At 41.7% G+C, this 26,220-nt stretch overlaps 1 protein-coding gene across 4 annotated transcripts in view; it reads right to left on the bottom strand.

Moving 5' to 3' along the window:
• Positions 1-6,293, bottom strand: part of trim44 (TRIM family member 44) — a 70,408-nt gene extending 64,115 nt beyond the window's left edge. For 2 of the 4 annotated variants that reach the window (XM_021600592.3, XM_021600554.3), the window contains exon 1: positions 5,809-6,293. The gene's annotated coding sequence lies outside the window, so the exon portion shown is untranslated. Of the gene's footprint in view, positions 1-5,756 lie in introns of all 4 variants that reach the window. The other 2 variants (XM_021600601.3, XM_021600572.3) reach the window with 2 other exon arrangements.
• Positions 6,294-26,220: the final 19,927 nt, after the last annotated feature.

Below are 26,220 nucleotides of genomic sequence, written 5' to 3' on the forward strand. Positions count from 1 at the left end.
ATTGTAAATAAATCACTGACAGTGTCATCAGCAAAGCACCCCTACACCATAACACCTCCTCCATGCTTTATTTAAATACACATGTGGAAATCATCCGTTCACCTACACAGCGTTTCACAAAGACAAGGCGGTTGGAACCAAAAATCTCCAATTTGGACTCCAGACCAAAGGACAAATTTCCACCGGTCTAATGTCCATTGCTCGTGTTTATTGGCCCAAGCAAGTCTCTTCTTCTATTTGGTGACCTTTAGTAGTGGTTTCTGTGCAGCAATTCAAACATGAAGACCTGATTCACGCAGTCTCCTCTGAACAGTTGATGTTGAGATGTCTGTTACTGAGTGTCTGTTACTTGAACTCTAAGTAGCATTTATTTGGGCTGCAATTTCTGAGGCGTGTAACTCTAATGAATTTATCCTTTGCAGCAGAGGTAACTCTGGGTCTTCCTTTCCTGTGGCTGTCCTCATGAGAGACAGTTTCATCATAGCACTTGATAGGTTTTGCGACTGCGCTTGAAAAAACGTTCAAATTCTTTACATTTTCTGCATTGACTGACCTTCATGTCTTAAAGTAATGATGGACTGTCGTTTCTCTTTGCTTATTTGAGCTGTTCTTGCCATGTGGACTTTGTCTATTACCAAATAGGACAATCTTCTGTATGCCAACCCTACCTTGTCACTACACAACTGATTGGCTGAAAAGCATTAAAGAAAGAAAGAAATTCCACAAATTAACTTAACAATGCACACCTGTTAATTTAAATGCATTCCTGGTAAACTACAATTTATGCATATTCAACGGGAATTGAATATGCCACTGCGGCCATCCTTACTTCCAAGTATTTATTCAAGTTAGATAATCTTTGGATGCCGACAGCAGTCACACATTGGAAGACATAGCTTGGACTACGGCCTATAAAAGCGTATTCCTGCTCTTTTCCCACAATCCATCACAGATTTGGTAATAGTGGTCTCTGACTTGTTGTCAGACTCATGTGGAACAAACTTTAACTTGTGCCTTTTTTCAATGCTGATTTGAATGTAATTGAGAAAACAGAAAAATGTTAAAGATAAATATTTTCTTCTAACCCTAGAAGTAATCATCTGTAATCTGATTACCATATTTTTGCTGGTAACGTAACGGATTACAGTTAGGTTTTTTGCTATACGTTACTCACCAACCCGGAGACTGTACCTGCCAAGGTTTACTGTCTTGGTCTGCACACACACTCTTTTTTTGCAGACTTTGCCCCACATACATACATACATACACAGTCACACAACTACTGAGAATGCATACCCAGCAACAGCACAAGCAAATACACACACTCTCTCTCTGGGCAAGTTCGTTTTCCATGGACCAGTGCCATGGGTGGGTGGAGATTTTACTTAAGGACCAATGGAATTGTATAAAATGTACAAACTTCGCCCACCCCGGACACCGGCCACGCAGAATGAACTCCCTTTCTCTCTTCCCTCCTTCTGTCAACCGTCAGAACTTGACCTTTTTTTAATCGCGTCACTCGTCATCTTTTGCTCCTGTCCCTTTCTTTCATTTCACTCTACAGGAGAGCATATGAGAATGCAGGCTACCCGCACTGCCTGCCTGACACACACAGCAGGACCTAAGCTTCATACAAACCCATTATGTGGCACTATATTGAATCACTCCAATATGGTATCCTTCTGCGCGGAAGGATACTTGGAATGTAAGATTAGTCCCATGTACCGGGTAGTGCAGCTGCCGCCGCACTACTTCCAAATCTTTCATTTCTTGGCTCATTCCAGAGAGGATTTGCTTGGTAAGAGCTCTATATTAGAGAGTGTATAAGCGCAGAAGTATACCCGCTGCTATTCAATACCATGGAGCAGCTAGCTAGCCTCTCCATTTGGGTGCTCTGCTGTCCCCCCACTCAGTTTGGCTTGTGTCATCTCGTTCGGGTTTTGTTCTTGTTTTTAAATCACTCGTGACAGTGTACCAACATGGGCAATACTCAGTTTGGTCGACCAGTATTGCGGCGCTGGCGGTTTGTCTTAGTTGTCTGAGGGACTCTGTCCACCAGAACCCTCGCGGTTTTAGCCTTCCAGTTCTGGGACCGCCTACCCTGCAGCCATCTTGCCTAGACTCTTGCTCTTATGTGTTCCACAGTGAACAAGCTATGCAAAGAAGCTAGCTTAATAAGGTGTGACCATTGCAGGACAAAGCACAATTATAAATACACTGTACACTTCCCATAAGTCCTGCCAACACTTTCCTTAAGTCCCTGCATTTATACCAAGAAATAAGCTATAAAAAAGGTGGCTTGAATTACAACTGACCCACACGTATAAAGCAAGAAATAAGATATAAACGTGTGGTAAAATGCCCTGCCCCTTAACGGTCAGACAGTTCACACTCCATGTGTCCACCTTCACATAGTCTGTGTTCAAAATACCCACCTGCATTCTGCGTTCTCCTGTTCTTTCAAGGGTGATCTTCTGAGAACACCTGAAACAGCATATCGTGTAGATTGGGAGAACACAGAGCGCTTAAAATCCCCCAAAATTGAAAGGTACCTCGATGTGACCACTAACCTAAACAGTAAAGTTCATCACGCACCTGGCGTCAACAAAGATATATTGTGTAGCATAAAAGCATGTGGACCCTCCTTCAAATTAGTGGTTTTGGCTATTTCAGCCACACCCGTTGCTGACAGGTGTATAAAAATCGAGCACACAGCCATGCAATCTCCATATACAAACAGTGGCAGTAGTAGAGCTCAGTGACTTTAAACGTGGCACCATCATAGCATGCCACCTTCCCAACAAGTCAGATCAAATTTCTGCCTGCTAGAACTGCCACGGTCAACTGTATGTGCTCTTATTGTGAAGAGGAAACATCTAGGAGCAACAATAGCACAGCTGCAAAGTTGTAGGCCACACAAGCACACAGAACGGGACTGCCGAGTGCTGAAGTGGGTAGCAAGAAAAAAATATAGTCTGTCCTAAGATGCAACACTCACTGAGTTCCAAACTGTCTCTTGAAACAATGTCAGCACAAGAACTGTTTGTTGGGATCTTAATAAAATGGGTTTCCATGGTCTGGGGCTGTTTTTAAATGGTTTGGGCTAGGCCTCTTAGTTCCAGTGAAGGGAAATCTTAACGCTACAGCATACAATGACATTCTAGACAATTCTGTGCTTCCAACTTTGTGGCAACAGTTTGGGAAAGGCCCTTTCCTGTTTCAGCATGACAATGCCCCTGTGCAAAAAGTGAGGTCCATACAGAAATGGTTTGTGGAGATCGGTGTGGAAGAACTAGACTGGCCTGCACAGAGCCTTGACCTCAACCCCATCGAACACCTTTGGGATGAATTGGAACGCCGACTGTGAGCCAGGCCTAATCGTCCAACATCAGTGCCCAACCTCACTAATGCAGTTGTGGCTGAATAAAAGCCCCCACAGCAACATCCCAACATCTTGTGGAAAGCCTTCCCAGAAGAGTGGAGGCTGTTATGGCAGCAAAGGGGGGACCAACTCCATTTTAATGCCAATGATTTTGGAATGAGATGTCCACATACTTTTAGTTGTGTAGCTAGCTACGTCCATTTACAATATACCCAATGTAGTAGTGTTAGCCACTAGTGCTACCAATTCAGTGAAGGACTATGCCAGAATTAAAATATTGAACACAAATACTAAGTAAAGGAACAGAATCAATTTTCAGTAGTTCGCTAAATTAAGCTGAAACCAACCAGAATTGCACAACGAGCAGGCTTACATTGTGATAAATTCATACAACAACCATGCATATTATTAAATTACACCGATGCTCAAGACAGCTTGAACCCTATGCATTGATAACTAATTGATAGGCAATATGATTCAATACAACTACATTAGGTCTAGACTACTTCATCTTAATGTATTGGATTCAAAACAAACACTGGCATATTATAAAAGGAGAACAGGTCCAATTTAATTATATGCATACATAAACAGGAATATCTATTAAATGAATACACCAAATATGATTAATGCCCTTCTCTCTCCTTGCAGGGGATTAGACAGATGAACTGCAGTCCCCAGATGCCCATGCCTCAAAACCAGAATTGTGTGGAGACATCAACACTGGTTATTTCTTATAAAATATTAACCCTGTTGTTTTCCTGTATCTGTGTACAGTATGAATACAACAGGATACATATGGTCCAAAGAAGTGCTTACGTGCATGTTCATTCTCGACAAAGTAATAAGAAATAAAATGAATACCAACCAAGAGTAAATGGCTCAGTAGCATAAACCTTTAATCAACCACAAGAGACACATCAAGGAGATTAACATTCAAAAGTTTTTAAATACACAGGACATGAGTTTATAGGTTTTTATTCCAACCTTTCACCAACACCTCATTCAACTAATTGTTGTCTAAATTGTAGACAAATAGTTGAACATGGTGTTTGCTGGGCAGTAATAAAATGTGCACACAGTACAGTACCCAGGGGCAGAAATCATCCACATCTGTATTTTAGAAAGAGCTTCATATGTTACAATGAGCTGACAATTCTGCATGATGGAGAATACTGTGTGGATCCACTTCTAACATAGTGACGTTGCACACTGCTGAATAAGTTCCTGACTAAACTCCTGTGATAGGGTGATTTTCCTGGTGGACAGGGGGTCCTCAAGTTCTTCACATCTGTCTGGGTGATGGGGTGGGATGTGTGTCAACCTAAGGAAAACAGAGCAGAAACATAAAGCCAAGGGAGGATAAATTAACCTCACTGCTCAAATGTAAAATGCTAGTTGAAGCTGCTGAGAACCACAACTAGCTTTGTTAATGTGCAATGGTTTTTCATATTCCTTGGCTTGATCACGTTTTAAGTGTTAAAACGTTCATTTCATTATATGCAATGGTGAAACAAGAGGGGGGGTGACAAGAAGAAAGTTAGCTAACGTTAGGTAAACATACTACATGCATGTATTTACTGATAATTTAAGAATGCACAAATAACTTGCCTGGCTAGCAAGCCAAGACTGAACAGAACACAGTTAGCTGCATTTCCTGTAGTTTTTTTATCCGATGTTAAAATGTCTTGCCTCCAAACCAGTTGGCGCAGTGACTCAACATTTGAATAAAACATTTATATGAAAGTAATTCGTTCAATATTAACAAAATATGGTGAATCAATAAACCTAATACTTACATTTTACAAAGTTATTCCTTATTCGTCTGGAACATTTTCTCCCAAGCAGGAACCTTAGACCCCGTTAATTTAAAAGTCTCGCTCTGTCGCAAGGTGTTATGGGATATCCTCCCCGGTTAACGAAAAAATGTGTTCCAATGCGTTCTTTGTTTTCCAGACTTTTCGCTTATAGAACTTCCGGTAAACTTAGTACATACTTGCCTTTTTGCGTTTTTATGTTTGGACTCGCACTTGAAAATGTCAGTTGTCTTACGTACTCGCTATACGCTCTAGATAGAACACGAGTATGCATTTTGGAACTCAGTAATAGTGTATGAGACAAAGGCTGGTACTGTAGGTCCGTAGTAATATTTACGATTATACACAGCAGGGCCTAAACTTAATTCAAATCCGCTATTTTGTTCTCTTCTGTTCTCCTTCTCTGTGTTGGGGCCTATTCCCTCCTGAACAATGCTCGGGTATTCTCTCTCCTTCCTGACACGAACAACCAGCACAAACCGGGCTTCGCTGCAACAACAAAAAACAACCATCTTCTCCCCTCTATATCCAGTTCTCTGACTCATTCAAACACTCACTTTTCCCCTGTGAGGCCTACCAGTGGGCAGCTCAGTTCAAATGGGTACTCACTGCTGGTATTTCTGTGAGGCAGGCGCTGCAGTCTCGTTCTCTTTCTGCCGCTCTTCGTTAAACTCTCTGCTGGGGAGAGCACAGACAGTGTTGACGTTAGCTAGCTAGCACTTCCTTATGCAAACTGCCCTGGTCTACTTTCACTTCACAGCTGAAGCTCTGGCTGCATTCACTTCCTTGTTTTCCTCAGCTGCTGGGTATTTATTTTCTCCCCCCTTTCTCTCTTTACTTCCTGGTTCTCTAGCGGCAGCCGGAAAGAGAGACACAGAAGTGGGAGAGAGAAACTATCTTGACAACCGTAAAGGCAGAGGGAGCAGCCCGCTAGCAAACACAGACAACGGAGCAGGATTAGAAGGCTTCAGAGGGAGAGGAAACAAACTCTTCCACCGCTCTCCTCAGATATAGCTAAGAGGCTATTGAGCTTAGGCTCCACATAAGCAGAAGTGTTTGGTCTGTGTTTAGAGTGCTGCCTCCTACTCAATGGTGAAACATAAATACATTTTCCATTAACTAAACCGGTTACGTTGAGTGGCCATGTGCTATTTTAGACGATTGACACGCTGAAAGTCAACCCACATGGGTGATTGAAAAATGAACAAGGTCCACACTCCAGTCCTGTTGGTGGCGGTAATTCACCTTAAAGTTGGTTGCCAACTGCCATATAGAATTCACAGAAGAAGAAAAATACGAAAACTGAGAGATTAATAAAAGAGAACTAACTAAACACGATCTAGGTTTCCCCTTTATCTGTGGATTAAATGTCAGATTAGAAAAAATATGACACAAAATGGGTCAAAATTCTACAAAGATCCAGCTAAAAAAAGTACCACATGCATTTCAGGTAAAAAAAAAAAAAAAACAACAACCCAATGATTATCTAACAAGACAAATTACCTAGCAACAGCAAGCTTGTCCCCAAATTAATATAGTTGGTTCACAGTTGGTTTTGCTATTTTAACCGGCGTGTCATGAATGCATCTGGTGGGAATAGACAAAATCAACATGCGCATGGTGGAGGATGCATGCACAGAGCCAGTTTGGTCAAGGTGTAAACTGAAATCACAGTCTGAGTGGGCCTCAGAGGATGTGGACAAAGATGTGTTGTCAATTACAAAATATAAAATAACTAAGCCAGACAAGCCACACTGCAAGAGAATAAACAACAGAGACAAAAAAAAAGCATTTAGCACAAACAGATGAGAAAATTATATTGTCCAAATCTTTAGTGAGTTCCAGTGGAAAATAAGGGCGGCTAAAAAAAATAAATCAGAAGGTCGGATTTCAACGAAGACAACACTTGATATATCACACTTGGGTAGTTTCACAAGAGTCCCTTTTTGGGTTGTGTAACTTGGTGGGGAATAAAACATTTACCTAATTTGAATTCTGTCATGACCAGCACATTCAACTTAATAAAAAACACATTTCCCATCTCAAGATGTTAAATAAAATAAAACATGTAATTGTTAAAACATTTCTAGCCTGTCTATGGGTAACATTGTTGAGGTGTTACGCTCGACCCACTCAGTTTTGCACTAGAAAGTGGCCAAAAAGAGTAGAACGAGCTCACTTGCGTTTACACTATGATTTGACTATTAGATGTTCAATGTTGATTTTGAAAAAAATATTTAAAAAGGAATAGCTTCACCAAATTAAAAGAGTTCAGTTCACAGTTAACCTTAAATTGAGGGATGAACCCACATGAAATATATAACAATCATCAGGAATAATGTTCTCAAAGCAACAAAATAACTAGGGTTTTACAAGGATGGTGAAAACCTGGAGAAGGGTGAAACTATGCAGAGGGTTAAGTAAGCTCTAATTGACAAGATATGGCAAGACCACATAACTTACTCACTATAGAACATCATTGCCTTTTTATGCACTTTTTCTCTATGCTTATTCTGACCTTGAACTTTAGTATGAGAATAGCATGCTATTCACCCACTAACCGTTTGAGGTGGAGTACAAATAAATGTAGGTGTGGTGGTGGTGTGTCTAAAGATACAACGTATTCGGACCTTCCCTTTAAGCCAATTAAAAGCCAATTTACAGTGCATTCGGAAAGTATTCAGACCCCTTCCCTTTTTCCACATTTTGTTACGTTAATTAAAGCCTTATTCTAAAAGTGATATTAAAAAAATAACAATCCGGGCCTCCCGGGTGGCGCAGTGGTTAAGGGCACTGTACTGCAGCGCCAGCTGTGCCACCAGAGATTCTGGGTTCGTGTCCAGGCTCTGTCATAACCGGGCGCGACCGGGAGGTCCGTGGGGCGATGCACAATTGGCCTAGCGTTGTCCGGGTTAGGGAGGGGTTGGCCGGTAGGGATATTCTTGTCTCATCGCGCACCAGCGACTCCTGTGGTGGGCACCAGCGCAGTACGCGCCAACCAAGGTTGCCAGGTGCACAATGTTTCCTCCGACACATTGGCTGGCTTCCGGGTTGGATGCGTGCTGTGTTAAGAAGCAGTGCGGCTTGGTTGGGTTGTGTATCGGAGGACGCATGACTTTCAACCTTCGTCTCTCCCGAGCCCGTACAGGAGTTGTAGCGATGAGACAAGCTAGTAGCTACTAACAATTGGATACCATGAAATTGGGGAGAAAAAGGGCAACAAAAAAATTAAAAAAACAATCCTCAATCTGCACACAATTGAACTCATTGATCGTAAGATGTTTCTACAACTTGATTGGAGTGCATCCGTGGCAAATTCAATTGATTGGACATGATTTTGAAAGACACACACAAACTTATATAAGGTCCCACAATTGACAATGCATGTCAGAGCAAAAACCAAGCCATGAGGTTGAAGGAATTGTCCATAGAGATCAGTGACTGGATTGTGTCGAGGCACAGATCTGAGGAAGGGTACCAAAACATTTCTGCAGAATTGAAGGTCCCCAAGAACACAGTGGCCTCCATCATCCTTAAATAGAAGAATTTTGGAACCACCAAGACTCTTCCTAGAGCTGGCCGTCCGGCCAAACTGAGCAATGGTGGGAGAAGGGCCTTGGTCAGGGAGGTGACCAAGAACCCGATTATCACTCTTACTCCAGAGTTCCTCTGTGGAGATGGGAGAACCTTCCAGAAGGACTAGCATCTCTGCAGCACTCCACCAATCAGGCCTTTATGGTAGAGTGGCCAGACTGAAGCCACTCAATAAAAGGCACATGACAGCCCGGGACTCTCAGACCATGAGGAACAAGATTCTCTGGTCTGATGAAACCAAGATTGAACTCTTTGGCCTGAATGCCAAGCATCATGTCTGGAGGAAACCTGGCACAAGCATGGTGGTGGGAGCATCATGCTGTGGGGATGTTTTTCAGCAGCAGGGACTGCGAGATTAGTCAGGATCGAGGGAAAGATGAACAGAGCAAAGTACAGAGAGATCCTTGATAAAAATCTGCTCCAGAGTGCTCAGGACCTCGGAATAGGACAAAGGTTCACCTTCCAAAAGGACAACGACCCTAAGCCAAGACAATGCAGGAGTGGATTTGGAACAAGTCTTAATGTCATTGAGTGGCCCAGCCAGAGCCGGGTCTCTCTGGAGAGACCTGAAAATAGCTGTGCAGGGATGTTCCCCATCCAACCTGACATAGCTTGAGAAAATCTGCAGAGAAGAATGGGAGAAACTTTCCAAATACAGGTATGCCAAGCTTGTAGCGTCATACCCAAGAATTATCGAGGCCGTAATCACTGCCAAAGGTGCTTCAACAAAGTCCTGAGTAAAGGGTCGGAATAGTTATGTAAATGTGATATTTAATTTATTATTACATTTTTTATTTCTAAATTAGCAACATTTTCTAAAAAACTTTTTTTGCTTTGTCATTCTGGGGTATTGTGAGTAGATTGACTGTTTAATACATTTTAGAATATGGACGTGATGTAACAAAATGTGGAAAAAGTGAAGGGGTCTGAATAATTTCCAAATGCACTGTATGCTTGAAACCGAAAATGTGTCCGAAAGCTTCTTATGGAAGTTGTGACACAATTGCGGAGCCACCGGGAAGCATGCAGAGGCCAAATTGAGCTTGGTACTTCATCACTGTGCGCCTCCCAATTTTAATAACAATGCGTAGGGCTCCATATAGCTCCGCATTGACATGATTGGTTGACGGTAGGTGGGGGCAGGAAGTCCTATATAAACACAAACTCACTTCCTTGACAAGATCTCTGCCCAACAGCTCTGCACTGCTCTGTGAAGCGCAAGCAGTATGAATGCCCTGACTTCTGCAGAGACCATATCACCATAAATGCTGCACGGCCAATGCAGAAGTCAGTTTGACCATGCACAGCCTTTTAATTCCCTAATAATTCGACCAACATTAATAAGTTCTTGCAAATCTGTTAAGGGAATATATATGTTTAAAGTAATGACTAAAAATTCCACCCTGAAATGTATAAGACTATGTGAAATGTATTAGAATTGTAAGACTGTATTCCAATAATACATGTGTGGGACAAGTTAAGAGGGAGAAATGTATGGTTGAGAAAACAGAGGCTGGTAGACTACACATGATATCTCTGAAAAAGCTGACAACAGGAGGGCCCTTCCAAGGTCTCTCTAATCTAGGGAGGAGAGGAGAGAATGGCGAGAAACTGCCAAGGCTGGTAGAAAAGTGATAAAACTGTGTGTGTGTGTGTGTGTGTGTGTGTGTGTGTGTAGAGGGGGTTATAAAGACTGTTCAAATTTTGGATGACTTTAGAACGTTCTCGTGAATAAAGAACCAACCTTTTGCAGAAGCTGAGTCTTTGCCTAATTATTATTAAACCCAGGGTCTTACAAACCTTGGGGATTGGTCAAAGCTTAAATAATTGTTTAGTTATCATCATTGGGATTGAAAATTCTCGTAACATGGTCCCAAGTGGAAAAGCATCTACTTTATTTTTTCCTGATAGAAATAACACCATTCTCAATGCACTGTAATTTCCAAATTAATACAAACTGTTGAGTAATTCATTTGCATAAGGGGATTGTGAATATAAATTATATAAGCTTACTTTTTTAGATTTATTTATCTTTTGATCACTGGAGACAAATGTGAAACCAGTCATACGGCAGAAAACTGAAACATATCAACTTTCCCACAATAAAGTTTATGAAATGCTGTGCCATTGTCAAACAATCAATCAATCAAATGTATTTATAAAGCCCTTTTTACATCAGCAGATGTCACAACGTGCTATGCAGAAACCCAGCCTAAAACCTCAAACAGCAAGCATTGGATATGTGGAAGCACGGTGGCTAGGAAAAACTCCCTAGAAAGGCAGAAACCTAGGAAGAAACCTAGTGAGGAACCAGGCTCTGAGGGGTGGCCAGTCCTCTTATGGCTTTGTCAGGTGGAGATTAGAAGAGTACATGGTCATTAAGATTGTTCTTCAAGATGTTCAAACGTTCATAGATGATCAGCAGGGTCAAATAATAATCACAGTGGTTGTAGAGGGTGCAACAGGTCAGTACCTCAGGTGTAAATGTCAATTAGCTTTTTATAGTCGAGAATTCAGAGGTCGAGACAGCATGTGCGGTAGAGAGAGAGAGAGAGTTGAAAACAGCAGGTCCGGGACAAGGTAGCATGTCCGGTGAACGGGTCAGGGTTCCATAGCCGCAGGTAGAACATTTGAACCCACGGACAGGGCCAACCAGGCAGAATATAACCCCGCAGCCCCCACACCACTATAGGTATATCAACAGACCACCAACTTACTACCCTGAGACAAAGCTGAGTATAGCCCACAAGGATCTCCTCCACCGAAACAAGCCCAAGGGGGCGCAAAAATGGACAGGAAGATCAGGTCAGTGACTCAACCCACTCGTAGTAAGACATTTCTGTCCTACTAGTGTCTGTGTCTTTATTGTCTCCATTCTAGTTCCCTGCAGCTAATCTGGGCGTCTTGTCACTAGAGATGACTAGAGCTGACAAATCAGTTCAAGACTGCATTACATACTATAGACAAGAATGTGTTTTACTAGAGATAGCATAGGAGTAGAACAATCCCTCATTGTCTCAAAATCATCCTTGCAACTGGGAAACTAAGCCAGGGTGGGGTTAAGACAACAACCCTGTGCAGATAACGACCGGATGAACCCAGAGTGGTTTATTATTCCTGTTGGTCTGCATGAGAGGGGCTGAACCAACCACGACGAAGCGATTTTAGTGTCAGCTATATATAGTACTCTGCATTTGTGTAAAGGTTAGGTTACTCGGTCCAAAACTCAAGGGTGTGGGGTCGACCAGCCTCATTATTGCATTAATTAATCAATTTGAAATAAAGATGTTTGTTTGAAGAAATGGCAGTCTCTCTCAGTATGAATTTCCATGACAAGGGACGCACCCCTCCTAGGTAAGGCATGGAAGAGCACTAGTAAGCCAGTTGAACAGCCCCCGTAATAGGGTCAGAGGCAGAGAATCCCAGTGGAGAGAGGGGCTGGCCAGGCATAGACAAGGCAAGGGTGGTTCATTGCTCCAGTGCCTTGTCGTTCACCTTCGCACCCCAGGGCCAGACTACAGTCAATCATAGGACCTACTGAGGAGAAAAGTCTTCAGAAAATACTTAAAAGGTCGAGACCGAGTCTCACATGGATAGAAAGACCAATCCATTCAAAATGGAGCTCTATAGGTTAAAGCCCTGTCTTCAGCTGTTTGCTTATAAATTCTAGGGACAATAAGGAGGCGGGTAGCTGGAGAGTAGAGAATTGCAGAAGTCTAATCTGGAAGTGATAAAAACATGGATTCGCTTTTCTGCATAATTTTTGGACAAACAGTTTTCACTTTTGCAATGTTACAACAATTTTAAAAAGTTGTCCTCTAAATATTCTTGATATGTTTGTCAAAAAAGAGAGCAGGGTCCAGAGTAACACCGAGGTCCTTCACAGTTTTATTTGAGATGGACTGTACAACCGTCAAGATTAATTGTCAAATCCAACAGCAGATCTCTTTGTTTCTTGGGACCTAGAACTAGCATCTCTGTTTTGTCCAAGATTAAAAGTAACATATGCCACCATCCTCTTCCTTAGGTCTGAAACACAAGCTTCCAGGGTAGGCAATTTTGGGGCTTCACCATGTTTCATCGAAATGTACAGCTGTGTGTCGTCCGCATAGCAGTGACATTTGACAAATGACGACACAAAGAGGTAGAATATATAGTAAATAATAGTGGACAATAATATATAGTGGACCATAATATATAGTGAACAATAGTGATCCTGAAATGGAACCTTGAGGAACACCGAAAAGTACAATTGATTTGTCAGAGGACAAACCATCCACAGAGACAAACTGAAATATTTCTGACAGATAAGAACTAAACCAGGCAAGAACTTGTCCATGTAGACCAATTAGGATTTCCATTCTCTCCAAAAGAGTGTGGTGATCGATGGTGTCAAATGCAGCATTAAGGTCTAGAAGCATGAGGACAGATGCAGAGCCTTAGTCTGACGCCATTAAAAGGTAATTTACCACCTTCACGGATTTTTCGAAACATATTTAGAGGAATGGTAGGTTCGATATAGGCCGATGGTTTTTTACATTTCGGGGTCAAGGTTTGGCTTTTTCAAGAGAGGCTTTATTACTGCCACTTTTAGTGAGTTTGGTACACACCCGGAGGATAGGGAGCCATTTATTAAATTCAACAAAGGAGGTTCATGCACAGGAAGTAGTTATTTCAGTAGTTGGAATAGGGTCCAGTATTCAATTTGAAGGTTTGGAGGCCATGACTATTTTCATGAATGTGTAAAGAGATACAGGATTCAGAAACTTGAGTGTCTCCATTGATCCTAGGTCCTGGCAGTTCTGTGCAGACTCAGGACAACTGAGCCTTGGAGAAATACGCACATTTAAAGAGGAGTACATAAGAATTTAATTTTTAAGGACTTTTCATATCAAATGTTATTTGTCACATGCCCGGAATACAACCGTAAGCCCTAAGCCAACAATGCAGTTCAATTAAATACATAATAAACAAAGTAAAAAATATATATTTTAAAAAGTAACACAATAACAACAACGAGGCTTTCTACAAGGGGTACCTGTAGAGAGTCAATGTGTGGGAGTACAGGTTAGTCAAAGTCATTTGCACATGTACAGTTGAAGTTGGAAGTTTACATACACCTCAGCCAAATACATTTAAACTCAGTTTTTCACAATTCCTGACATTTAATAACTAGTAAAAATGCCCTTTTTTAGTGCAGTTAGGATCACCACTTTATTTTAAGAATGTGAAATGTCAGAATAATAGTAGAGAGAAGGATTTATTTCAGCTTTTATTTCTTTCATCACATTCCCAGTGGGTCAGAAGTTTACATACACTCAATTAGTATTTGGTAGCATTGCCTTTAAATTGTTCAACTTGGGTCAAACGTTTCGGGTAGCATTTCACAAGCCTCCCACAATAAGTTGGGTGAATTTTGGCCCGTTCCTCCTGACAGAGTTTGGTTTGTAGGCCTCCTTGCTAGCACACGCTTTTTCAGTTCTGCCCACAAATTGTCTATGGGATTGAGGTCAGGGCTTTGTCATGGCCACTCCAATACCTTGACTTTGTTGTCCTTAATTAAGCCACTTTGCCACAAAATTGGAAGTATGCTCAGGGTCATTGTCCATTTGGAAGACCCATTTGAGACTAAGCTTTAACTGATGTCTTGAGATGTTGCTTCAATATATCCACATCATTTTCCATCCTCATATTACCATCTATTTTGTGAAGTGCACCAGTCCCTCCTGCAGCAAAGCACCCCCACAACATGATGCTGCCACCCCCATGCTTCACGGTTGGTATGGTGTTCTTCGGCTTGCAAGCTTCCCCTTTTTCCTCCAAACATAATGATGGTCATTATGGCCAGCAGCTCTATTTTTGTTTCATCAGACCAGAGGACAATTCTCCAAAAAGTAAGATCTTTGTCCCCATGGGCAGTTGCAACCAGTAGTCGGGCTACTTTATGGCGGTTTTGGAGCAGTGGCTTCTTCCTTGCTGAGCGGCCTTTCAAGTTATGTCAATATAGGACTCGTTTTACTGTGGATATGGATACTTTGTACCGGTTTCCTCCAGAATCATCACAAGGTCCTTTGCTGTTATTCTGGGATGTATTTTCACTTTTCGCACCAAAGTACGTTCATCTCTAGGAGACAGGACACGTCTCCTTCCTGAGCGGTATGATGGCTGCGTGGTCCCATGGTGTTTATACTTGCGTACTATTGTTTGTACAGATGAACGCGGACCGCGTACCACCTTCAGGCATTTGGAAATTGCTCCCAAGGATGAACCAGACTTGTGGAGGTCTACAATTTTTTTTCCTGAGGTCTTGGCTGATTTCTTTTGATTTTCCCATGATGTCAAGCAAAGATGCACTGAGTTTGAAGGTAGGCCTTGAAATACATACACAGGTACACCTCCAATTGACTCAAATGATGTCAGAAGCTTCTAAAGCCATAACATCATTTTCTGGAATTTTCCAATCTTTTTAAAGGCACAGTCAACTTAGTGTATGTAAACTTCTGATCCACTGGAATTGTGATACAGTGAAATAAGTGAAATAATCTGTCTGTAAACAATTGTTGGAAAATGTACTTGTGTCATGCACAGAGTAGATGTCCTAACCGGCTTTCCAAAACTATAGTTTGTTAACAATAAATTTGTGGAGTGGTTGAAAAATGAGTTTAAATGACTCCAACCTACGTTTATGTAAACTTCTGACTTCAACTGTACCAAATATAGATCTCAATGGACAACCTCTGCCATGCTTTAAATAAACCTCATTGTGATAGGAAATCACCAGTCCATTTCAATACATACCCCCAACTGTAGGTAGGGGTAAAGTGACTATGCATAGATAATAAACAGCCAGTAGCAGCAGTGTCAATGTAAATAATCTGGGTGGCCATTTGATTAATTGTTCAGCAGTCTTATGGCTTGGGGGTAGAAGCTGGTATTAAGGAACCTTTTGGTCTGAGGCTTGACGCTCCGGTAGCACATGCCATGCAGTAGCAGAGAGAACAGTCTATGACTTGGGTAACTGGAGTGTTTGAATTTTTGGGGGGCCTTCCTCTGACACAGTCTGGTATATAATTCCTGGATGACAGGAAGCTTGGCCCCAGTGATGTACTGGGCTGTTCGCACTACCCTCTGTAGCGTCTTAAGGTCAGATGCCTAGCTGTTGCCATACCAGGCATTGATGCAACCGGTCAGGATGCTCTCAATGGTGCAGCTGTAGAATGTTTGAGGATCTGGGGACACAATCTTTTCAGTCTCCTGAGGGGGAAAAGGTGTTGTCGTTCTGTCTTCACGACTGTCTTCATGTGGTTGGACCATGATATTTTGATGGTGATGTGAAAACCAAGGAACTTGAAACTCTCAAACAGCTACACTACAGCCCAGTCGATGTTAATGGGCCCTGTTCGGCTCACCATTTCCTGTAGTCCACAATCAGCTCATTTGTCTTGCTCAACGTGAGGGAGAGGTTGATGTCCTGGCACCACACTGCCAGGTCTCTGACCTCCTCCCTATAGGCCATCTCATCGTTGTTGGTGATCAAGCCTACCACTGCTGTGTCATCAGCAAACTGAATGATGGTGTTGGAGTCATGTTTGGCCACGCAGTCATGGTTGAACAGGGAGTACAGGAAGGGACAAAGCGTGCACCCCTAAGGGGCCCCGGTGTTGAGGATCGGCATGGCAGTAAGTACAAGATCCAGTGGCAGAGGGAGGTGTTTAGTCCCAGGGTTCCTAGCTTAGTCAGGAGCTTTTAAGCAACTATAGTGTTAAAATGCTGAACTGTAGTCAATGAACAGCATTCTCACATAGGTGTTCCTTTTGTCCAGGTGGGAAAGGGCAACGTGGAGTGCGATTGAGATTGCGTCATCTGTGGATCTGTTGGGGCAGAATGTGAATTGGAGTGGGTCCAGGGTTTCTGGGATGATATTGTTGATGTGAACCATAACCAGCCTTTCAAAGCACTTCATGGCTATCGACGTGAGTGCTATGGGGCGGTAATCATTCAGGTAGGTTACCTTCGCTTTCTTGGGCACAGGGACTATGGTGGTCGGCATGAAACATGTGTGTATTACAGACTCAGTCAGGGAGAGGTTGAAAATATCAGTGAAGACACTTGCCAGTTGGTCAGCGCATGCTGGGAGTACACGTCCTGGTAATCTGTCTGACCCTGCGGCCTTGTGTGGTGTTGGCGAAGTAGGTCTCCCTGTTCGCCGACCATCTGGGAGATGTCTCGGTTGGTTGCTGGTTCCATTTTGTGAGGCAATATTCTGTAATGTAGACACAGGGAGTCAGGAAGTGCAGTTAGTGAGTTTAGTGGCAAAGGACATTGAATGATACAAAACAAGAAAGTGTCTAAACATGGAAACATAAACAATATTGCCTGGTGGGTGATTCAACGGAGGGCTGTATAAAGGGGAAGTAATCAGGGAGGTGATGAAGTCCAGGTGTGCCTAATGAGGCGTAGGTGTGCAGAATTAAGGGTGCCAGGTGTGCGTAAGGATGGGTTGCCAGGACAGGTGGTTAGTAGACTGGTGACATCGAGCGCCCGGAGATTCCACAAGGTTTGGTTGTTGACTTACTATATACTATATGTTACAGGAGGGTTTCCCAAACTAATGTCTATTTTGTGATGTCATTAAAATGATCATACAGAAGTTATAACAGAAACATTGTAACTTTAAGACGGTATATATCAGATTTACATCTAAATGTTGTAAAAAATTCTATGATTAAATATTTATTTTTTTAAAGATGGAAATGTGATCTTAGCCTTCTAAATCAGATTATTTTTTCTTGCAAACTTTTGCTGACTGTCTAGCTTACATGATTAATAGTGAGCTGGACACCGTCAATAAGCTGTAGGTCCGTTATCATTTCGATTTGGATTTAATAATTTGAAAGCTTACTGAACAAAAATATAAACTCACCATGTAAATTGCTGGTCCCATGTTTCATGAGCTGAAAAAAAAGATCCCTGAAATGTTCCATTTGCAAAAAAAGCTTATTTCTCTCAAATGTTAATTAGTTTACATCACTGTTAGTGTGAATGTATCCTTTGCCAAGACAATCCACCCACCTCACAGGTGTGGCATGTCAATAAGTTGATTACACAGGTGCACCTTGTGCTGGGGACAATAAAGGGCCACTATAAAATTAGCATTTTTGTCACACATCACAATGACACAGATGTTTTGACGTAGTGTGCAGTTGGCATGCTGTCTGCAGGAATGTCTACCAGAGCTGTTGCCAGAGAACGAAATGTTCATTTCTCTACCATAAGCCATCTCCAACGTCGTTTTAGAGAATTTGGCAGTACCTACAACCAGCCTCACAACCGCATACCATTTGTAACCATGCCAGCCCAGGACCCCCTCATCCAGCTTCTTCACCTGCGGAATTGTGTGAGGCGGTGCTGAGGAGTATTTCTTGGTGTATTAAAGCCCTTTTTTTGGAAAAATCTTATTCTGATTGGCCGGACCTGGCTACGCAGTGGGTGGGCCTGGCTCCCAAGTCGTGGGCCTATGCCCTCCCAGGCCCAAACATGGCTGTGTCCTTGCCCAGTCATGTGAAATCCATAGAGGGGACTAATTGATTTATTTCAATTGACTAATTTCCTTACATGGACTGAAACTCAGTTGACTCTTTGAAATTGTGGCATGTTGCTGTTTTTAATTGAGTTCACCCGCCACCCCCCCAAAAAACAACATATTATATTTAATTTACAGTACAAGTCAAAAGATGACACACATACTTATTCAAGGCTTTTAATTTAATTTTACTATTTTCTACATTGTAGAATAATAGTGAAGACGTTAAAACTGTAAAATAACACTTATGAAATCATATAGTAACCAAGGAAGTGTTAAACAAATCAAAATATATTTAGGTAGCCACCCATATATTTAAGAAGCCACCTGTTGTCTTGATGACAGCTTTCCACAGTCTTGGCATTCTCTCAACCAGCTTCACCTGGAATGCTTTTCCAACAGTCTTGAAGGAGTTCCCACATATGATGAGCACTTGTTGGCTGCTTTTCCTTCACTCTGCAGTCCAACACATCCAAAACCATCTTAATTGGGTTGAGGTCGGGTGATTGTGGAGGCCAGATAATCTGGCCTTCTTGGTCAAATAATCTCCTTCTTGGTGAAATAGCCTTTACACAACCTGGAGGTATGTTGGGTCATTGTCCTGTTGAAAAACAAATGATAGTCCCATTAAGTGCCTAACCAGATGGGATTGTGTATTGCTGCAGAAGGCTGCTGTAGCCATGCTGGTTAAGATTGGCTTGAATTTTAAATAAATAACTGACAGTGTCACCAGCAAAGCACCCCTACACCATCACACCTCCTCCTCCATTCTTCACGGTGAGAACTACACATGCGGAGATTATCCGCTCACCTACACCTACTCTTTTTTGGTTACTACATGATTCCATATATGTTATTTCATAGTTGTGATGTCTTCACTATTATTCTACAATGTAGAAAATATTCAAAATAAAGAAAAACCATTGAATGAGTAGGTGTGTCCAAACTTTTTACTGGTACTGTATATTATATATTTTCTACTCATACCACCAACATTGAAAGTCAATATATATTAAAAAAAATAAAAAAATAAAAGGAGTTCTTAACAGGGCGTGTTTTTTTTTTACCCTCGCAGGTGTCGTCTCCTTCAGACATGAGCTCGTCGTGCTATTGGACCCCCTGGCAGGCAATATGTTTGACATACCTGCTCTACAACCTAGTGTGTCCCTCTGTTCATGCACCTTGGTTGAATGGAAAGGTGCAGAATATACAGTACGTTCCTGTTTCTCTCTCACTCATCTCAAAGCAGGTCAGCTCTCTTCAAGCCCGGGACACCCTGCCTGGTATAACACTGTGTCAAATAATAATAATGCAGAATCAATAGGTTTTAGAGAGTAAGTCAGTGTCTGGACTGGTGGTGCTCAGATGGGTCTGTGTGGAGGGAGATTATTTTTTATTTATTTCACCTTTATTTAAGCAGGTGGACCAGCTGAGAACAAGTTCTCATTTACAACTGTGACCTGGCCAAGATAAAGCAAAGCAGTGTGACAAAAAACAACACAGAGTTACACATGGGATAAACAAAAGTACAGTCAATAACAATAAAACAATCTACATACAGTGTGTACAAATGAAGTGAGGAGGTAAGGCAATAAATTGGCCATAGTAGCGAAGTAATTACAATTTAGAAAATGAACACTGGAGTTATAGATGTGCCGGTGATGTGCAAGTAAATAGAAATTATAGTGTGCAAAAGAGCAAAAAAGAATAACAAAATCAATATGGGGATGAGGTAGGTAGTTGGATGGGCTATTTACAGATGGGCTGTGTACAGCTGCAGCGATTGGTGAGCTGCTCAGATAGCTGATGCTTTAATTTAGAGAGGGAGATATAAGTCTCCAACTTCAGCGATTTTTGCAAATCATTCCAGTCATTGGCAGCAGAGAACTGGAAGGAAAGGCGGCCAAAGGAGATGTTGGCTTTGGGGATGACCAGTGAGATATATCTGCTGGAGCGCGTGCTACGGTTGGTGTTGTTATGGTGACCAGTGAGCTGAGATAAGGCGGAGCTTTACCTAGCAAAAACTTATAGATGACCTGGAGCCAGTGGGTCTGACGACTAATATGTAGCGAGGGCCAGCCAACAAGAGCATACAGGTTGCAGTGGTGGGTGGTATATGGGGCTTTGGTGACAAAAGCGATGGCATTGTGATAGACTGCATCCAGTTTGCTGAGTAGAGAGAAATGGAGAGGGAGAAGAGATCTAGAAAGGGGGAAAGAGAGAAATAGAAGGAGAGAGAGATATAGAGAGGAGGGGAGAGATAGCGATCCATATTTTTTTAATTAACTTTTATTTAATCAGGGAGCCCAATTGAGACCAGGGTCTCAATTGTGCACTGAGACCATAAAGTAAAATATTAAAAAAATTACAAAATACAATAAAAACTACATTACATTAGAACATCACAGCCATCATAAACAATCAATCAATTAAAACAATTGTCTTAGTTCCCTAGTAGCACCACGGAATCCAAATGTAATACATTTTGCAAGTGATTACAAAAATGTGGAGCGTGAAAACTTAAAGCAGATTTACCTAATTCCGTGGAGACCCGAGGAATCTGAAGAGTTAACAAACCATGCTTGGTTTGGTATCAAATTATTTTAGATGTTAGCAACGAAGTCAGGTAAGTTGGAAGCTTGTGTAATAGGTCTTTGTAAACAAAAAGGGAGTAATTCACTTACAGTGCCTTGCGAAAGTATTCGACCCCCTTGAACTTTGCGACCTTTTGCCACATTTCAGACTTCAAACATAAAGATATAAAACTGTATTTTTTTGTGAAGAATCAACAACAAGTGGGACACAATCATGAAGTGGAACGACATTTATTGGATATTTCAAACTTTTTTAACAAATCAAAAACTGAAAAATTGGGCGTGCAAAATTATTCAGCCCCCTTAAGTTAATACTTTGTAGCGCCACCTTTTGCTGCGATTACAGCTGTAAGTCGCTTGGGGTATGTCTCTATCAGTTTTGCACATCGAGAGACTGACATTTTTTCCCATTCCTCCTTGCAAAACAGCTCGAGCTCCGTGAGGTTGGATGGAGAGCATTTGTGAACAGCAGTTTTCAGTTCTTTCCACAGATTCTCGATTGGATTCAGGTCTGGACTTTGACTTGGCCATTCTAACACCTGGATATGTTTATTTTTGAACCATTCCATTGTAGATTTTGCTTTATGTTTTGGATCATTGTCTTGTTGGAAGACAAATCTCCATCCCAGTCTCAGGTCTTTTGCAGACTCCATCAGGTTTTCTTCCAGAATGGTCCTGTATTTGGCTCCATCCATCTTCCCATCAATTTTAACCATCTTACCTGTCCCTGCTGAAGAAAAGCAGGCCCAAACCATGATGCTGCCACCACCATGTTTGACAGTGGGGATGGTGTGTTCAGCTGTGTTGCTTTTACGCCAAACATAACGTTTTGCATTGTTGCCAAAAAGTTCAATTTTGGTTTCATCTGACCAGAGCACCTTCTTCCACATGTTTGGTGTGTCTCCCAGGTGGCTTGTGGCAAACTTTAAACAACACTTTTTATGGATATCTTTAAGAAATGGCTTTCTTCTTGCCACTCTTCCATAAAGGCCAGATTTGTGCAATATACGACTGATTGTTGTCCTATGGACAGAGTCTCCCACCTCAGCTGTAGATCTCTGCAGTTCATCCAGAGTGATCATGGGCCTCTTGGCTGCATCTCTGATCAGTCTTCTCCATGTATGAGCTGAAAGTTTAGAGGGACGGCCAGGTCTTGGTAGATTTGCAGTGGTCTGATACTCCTTCCATTTCAATATTATCGCTTGCACAGTGCTCCTTGGGATGTTTAAAGCTTGGGAAATATTTTTGTATCCAAATCCAGCTTTAAACTTCTTCACAACAGTATCTCGGACCTGCCTGGTGTGTTCCTTGTTCTTCATGATGCTCTCTGTGCTTTTAACGGACCTCTGAGACTATCACAGTGCAGGTGCATTTATACGGAGACTTGATTACACACAGGTGGATTGTATTTATCATCATTAGTCATTTAGGTCAACATTGGATCATTCAGAGATCCTCACTGAACTTCTGGAGAGAGTTTGCTGCACTGAAAGTAAAGGGTCTGAATAATTTTGCACGCCCAATTTTTCAGTTCTTGATTTGTTAAAAAAGTTTGAAATATCCAATAAATGTCGTTCCACTTCATGATTGTGTCCCACCTGTTGTTGATTCTTCACAAAAAAATACAGTTTTATATCTTTATGTTTGAAGCCTGAAATGTGGCAAAAGGTTGCAAAGTTCAAGGGGGCCGAATACTTTCGCAAGGCACTGTATCTATGGGCCTTTAATGAGGACCAGCCAACCTGTTGATACAGGATGCAGTGGTGAGTATTAAAACTGTCACCAATGATAAAACGAATGGCGCTATGGTGGACGGCATCCAAGGGTTTAAGAGTGGTGGCTGCTGAAATCTGGTAAATGGTGTCACCATAATGATCTGTCAGGAAGGTGGACTTTACAATCTGCTTCCTGATATTTTGGGAGAGGCAAGATCTATTTAAAAAAAATATATATGCCACTTCAGTTTTTTAACTAGCTCATCCATACTTTTTTAAAACATGAAGTATTTGTCAATACAGATGCTGAGATATTTGTAGATGGGAATCCGATCAATGGGAGACCCATCCAATTAATAAACATAGTGGGAGATATGGAGAAAGAGACCGAAATAGGTCAGACAGAAAGAGAGAGATTATAATGCCAAAGGGGGACATTTGAATTTGCTCCTGATCCTCTGCAGTCCCAGAGGAAAAGCTAATAATTTCAGAATCATCCCAGAATATTCTATATTCAATACAAAACTCTCAAACAATTTTCTGCAGAATCATTCATTCCTGAAAACCCCTAATTTAATATTCAATATAATCTGTATATTTCTTATGCAGTCAGAATTAGATTAATCCTGTACATGCATATGAGGCAAGGAAGGAGAAGTGGAGAGAAGGCAGAGAGAGTGTTTGCTTCATACAATGATAGAAAGGATGACACACACTGCGTGTGTGTGTGTGTGTGTGTGTGTGTGTGTGTGTGTGTGTGTGTGTGTGTGTGTTTGTGTGTGTGTGTGTGGTGTTAGGCACAATCTGGATGCAGCATTCAGCTCTGATGTTATTTTCAGTAATGTTGGTGATTTCACATCACTCACACTTCACTAACAGCTCTCAGGCTATTTTATGAGACTGTGAAAGCCTTCATCTGCCCATTTTTCTTTTCCTTCTCTTATATTACCATAGGATCGATACCCAGGTTTAGTGGACACTTTCCCCCAATAAGTCATTGATTCAATCATTTTCTGAGCCAGGTCTGTAGCGTGTCTATTATCATAAAACCAGGCCTGACCTGGACTTTATTGCTACTAGCAGATGGTAACGCTAGGAGTGTGGGAGAGAGCCACTTGGCAGGAAGTTGCAGGTCTTAACATGCCATTTTTCACCACTAACAGAAGAATGGCTAAGACACAACAGGATGGAGTGAAATCTTCTACTCCACATATTTTCTTATTCAACCTTTATTTAGGAGTCATGCTAAGTCCATGTTTTTTTCAAGGAGATGAGCTCTGCATGAACATTACAATAAACAATTACACCTATTCATATCTTTATACATCTTAATTTACAAAATACATGAAAAGAAAAACGTAATCATATGAAACTAACACATTCTTCAATAAAAAGGCCCTCTAACATCTGCCTGAATTGCCCTAGAGGCACCAACATAAGATGCAAAAAAACTAAAAGCTCGGTGGAGATGGAAGGGATCTCCAAGTTTAGACATCCCTGAGTCTGGGTCTGGTAACTTACACTGTACGTCTGAAGGTTAACAATGAGCTAATGTATGGCGGAAGTTTATGTATGAGGGCTTTAAAGTCAAAAAGAGCGCAATGCATCGATCTACGAGACTTCATAGAGGGCCACCCTACTTTCTGATACAAAATGCAATGATGTGTATTGAACCCATCAACCTTAATACTGCCTCCAATACAGTGGCAGCTGCATTCATATAGACAATGTGGCCATTGTCAATAATGATTTATTTTACGCTATTTAACGAACGACAGGACCTGTTCGTATGGAATAAGCCTATTTTCATTCTTAGTTTCTTAATGAACAGCTTTTAGGTCAATCCAGATGCCCAAATATACCGTATATAAGCAGGGATACAATCAATGAAGGGCACCATCAAAGTATGTATATATAAATCACCAGATACATTTTTTATGTGATATGGAAAATAAATGTGAAAAGTATTCAGAACCCTTCCCTTTATCCACATTTTGTTACGTTACAGCCTTATTCTAAAATGGATTTAAAAAAAAGTATATATATATCATAAATCTACACAAAATACTTCACAATGACAAAGTGAAAACAGGTTATCAGAAATGTTTGATAATTTATATATAAAAAACAAAAAAATAAATACCTTATTACATAATTATTCAGACCCTTTGCTGTGAGACTCAATTGAGCTCAGGTGCATCCTGTTTCTATTGATCATCCTTGATATGTTTCTACAACTGATTGGAGTCCACCTATGGCAAATTCAATTGATTGGACATGATTTGGAAAGGCACACACCTGTCAATATAAGGTCCCACAGTTGACAGTGCATATCAGAGCAAAAACCAAGCCATGAGGTCAAAGGAATTGTCCGTAGAGCTCCGAGATAGGATTGTGTCTGCAGCATTGAAGGTCCCCAAGAACACAGTGGCCTCCATCATTCTTAAATGGAAGAACTTTGGAAACACCAAAACTCTTCCTAGAGCTGACCAAACTGAGCAATCAGGGAAGAAGGGCCTTGGTCAGGGAGGTGACCAAGAACCCGATGGTCACTCCAACAGAGCTCCATAGTTCTGGTAGAACCTTCCAGAAGGACAACCATCCATGCAGCACTCCACCAATTAGGCCTTTATGGTGTAGTGCCTAGACAGACGCCAGTTCTCAGTAAAAGGAACATGAAGGTCCACTTGGAGTTTGCCAAAGAAACCAAGATTGAACTCTTTGGCTTGAATGCCAAATCAAATCAAATTGTATTAGTCACATGCGCCAAACACCACAGGTGTAGACCTTACAGTGAAATGCTTACTTACGAGGCCCTAACCAACAATGCAGTTAAAAACAAATATGAGTAAGGATAAATAAAAGTAACAAGTAATTAAAGCTCAGCAGTAAATAACAATAGTGAGAATATACACAGGGGTTACCGTCACAGAGTTAATGTGGGGGGCACCGGTTAGTTGAGGTAATATGAACATGTAGGTAGAAATATTTAAGTGACTATACATAGATGATAATAACAGAGAGTAGCAGCGGTATAAAAGAGCTGGGGGGGGACGGGGGGGGGACAATGCAAATAGTCTGGATAGTTTGATTAGATGTTCAGGAGTGTTATGGCTTGGTGGTAGAAGCTGTATAGAAGCCTCTTGGATCTAGATTTGGCGCTGCGGTATCACTTGCCGTGTAGTAGCAGAGAGAACGGTCTATGACTAGGATAGCTGAAATCTTTGACAATTGTTAGGGCCTTCCTCTGACACCATCTGGTGTAGAGATCCTGGATGGCAGGAAGCTTAGCTCCAGGGATGTACTGGGCCGTACGCACTACCCTCTGTAGTGCCTTGCGGTCAGAGGCTGTGCAGTTGCCATACCCGGCAGTGATGCAACCAGTCAGGATGCGCTCGATGGTGCAGCTGTAGAACCTTTTAAGGATCTGAGGACCCGTGCCAAATTATTTCAGTCTCCTGAGGGGGAATAGGTTTTGTCGTGCCGTCTTCACGACTGTCTTGGTGTGCTTGGACCATGTTAGTTTGATGGTGAT

The sequence above is a fragment of the Oncorhynchus mykiss genome, chromosome 1 (genome assembly GCF_057628025.1).
Source record: "Oncorhynchus mykiss isolate SJ-2025 chromosome 1, ASM5762802v1, whole genome shotgun sequence".
Lineage (NCBI taxonomy): Eukaryota > Metazoa > Chordata > Actinopteri > Salmoniformes > Salmonidae > Oncorhynchus > Oncorhynchus mykiss.